At 37.9% G+C, this 2,211-nt stretch overlaps 1 long non-coding RNA gene across 1 annotated transcript; it reads left to right on the plus strand.

Annotated features, from left to right (window-relative positions):
* Positions 1-415: 415 nt before the first annotated feature.
* Positions 416-1,402, plus strand: LOC134319733 (uncharacterized). Its single transcript, XR_010013560.1, has 3 exons — positions 416-517; positions 1,054-1,209; positions 1,316-1,402. It is a non-coding gene; the product is annotated as an uncharacterized LOC134319733 (long non-coding RNA).
* Positions 1,403-2,211: the final 809 nt, after the last annotated feature.

Genomic DNA, 2,211 nt, shown 5'->3' on the forward strand with positions numbered 1-2,211 from the left:
CCAAAACTGAAGTCAAACATTCCTGACGGCCTGGTGCAAGAAATAGTTACGTTTATGTCACTGATAAAGAGTTTAACACTGTTGGAGAGGCCCTCATCTCAAAGCATCCTTGCCTGACTGAGAAAGGCTCCCTCACTGGATTTGCTGGATGGAAAGCTAGCTTGAAGAATAAACTGGCAATCTACCGCACTCACTTGAGAAAGCTTGGGTGTCCAGAGGTGACAATAAACTCTCTTAAGCACAAACCAGAGGGCAAATCAAGTGCTGCTTTTGGCATAAAAAACCTAGGAGGTCTGAAGTGAACTACTGTCCCTCCTATCCTGCTGGAGAATCTGTTAAGAGCCTTGAGAGTGTGATAGTTGAGCTTCTTTCAGATGTTAAGAAGAAGAACAACAGGGAAGTACTGAGAATGAAAATGGAAAAGACATTTGCATACAGGAGACATGAAGTGGTTCGTGATACACCAATGATACAAGACTTTCAGGCAAGATGGCCAGCACTCTTTGACGTAAGCGAGGTATGTAATTTATAACATTCTACACACAGAGATGTTATGAACAAGCTAAAACAAAAGCTGTTTGTATGAAGCCTAACTGTTGAGCTTTGCCACAAAGCTAAACATTTGGCATATTTTTGTAAAATTATCTGCTGGCTGCTTGACGGCCCCCCTTAGTTTTAGACAAATTATCGTCATTATGTAGTCCGCTTATGTGCCCAACAAACATGTGGCCAACAAACACTGCACCACACCCTTACTTTGGATTTTTTGGGTAGTGGGTCCACAAGATCCTCCCATGTTGCCTTTTTGGGCTGAGCTTGACCAGGTTATGTGGGCTGCCTATAGCCACCAGGAACTCCCCGTCGTACACTACCCCCAGGCCAAGCTCCAGAGGTCATAATACTAATTATTTGTGAACTTTGGAACTGCTGTACAAATTAAACTTAAGCTTCCTCTTGCTTATAGTAAATAAACGGGTGACAAACGTTTTCATTGTATTTCTTTCCAAATTCCTGCTTCACAGCACATTTATGTCTAATCATTCTTGTTTTTAGATAAATGCTGAATTTAAGCGGATTACCACCATGCCCCTTCAGTCCAGATTTCTCTCTCAGTTAGATGTGCACTCTGAGAAACTGATGGTTCTGTTTAAAAAAAGAGGAGGACAAATAGGCAAACACCTAGAGAGCATCATAGCACCCATGGCTCAAGTAAGAATGCTTCCTTGAAAAAAGTACTGCTTTGTTGATGTAGCATTTGATTAAAAGGAAAAAGACTTTAAGCAAACAACTTGCTCTGCTTATTCCCTTTGAATAGAATGATGATGTTGATTTAGGACGAGAATGTATCATCAAGGCAATTTGTGTGTACCTCAACGAGGATCCAGAAAACCTCTTTAGAGAGTATGTGGTGAGTACTATTTTTGAGGTTCAGATGCCCAGATATTATCTTTAATATTTTGTAAACTTTACAATGTCTATTTATTGAAATTCTATATCAGCCAAGTCAGATATCAATATTGTAATGATGGGGCTGTGACAGTATGGATTTTTACTATGGTGAAAAAGCAAAATATGCCTGCTCTTTGGCAATTTATTGCCAGTGACTTGTTAGCATGTAAATGAATATGGGTAATAAAATACAGTAAATAGAATAATAATTCTGATGAGAATATTGCAGTTGAAATCCATTTTGGGGCCCAGTGCGATCATTCACAAAAATGTGTAGGCTGATTTTATTATTACTTTATGTTATTTATTTATGTAATTTAGATGGATTGGGGTGTTGAGTCACTTATTAAATCTCATCTTTAGATTTTGATTGATCCTGTTTTTCTGAGAGCCGGTATGTCTCAGATGGGCGGGGCAGCCTGTTATATAGTAAGAACCTGTTCTTTTTTGTTCTGAAAATGTTTGTTTATATTCCACATGAAATTTAAAACAATTATTTATTTATTTGTTAAATAATCTTTATTATATCTTGTTTTTACCTAGAACAACAGTTTAATAATATTCTACTTTATCTTTGATTCGTTTGTATACATTAAATGTGATATTTCACATAGATTTTACCACAATTCTACCTTACTGGTACTTCTATATATTTTTTTACTGGCACAGTAGGTAGTGTGGGTGCCACTCAGCTCCCGGGTACAGGTAGCCTGGGTTTGAACCCTGCATCACACACTCTTTGGTAATAAGAGGAGTATTTGT

This window comes from Trichomycterus rosablanca, chromosome 9 (genome assembly GCF_030014385.1).
Source record: "Trichomycterus rosablanca isolate fTriRos1 chromosome 9, fTriRos1.hap1, whole genome shotgun sequence".
Lineage (NCBI taxonomy): Eukaryota > Metazoa > Chordata > Actinopteri > Siluriformes > Trichomycteridae > Trichomycterus > Trichomycterus rosablanca.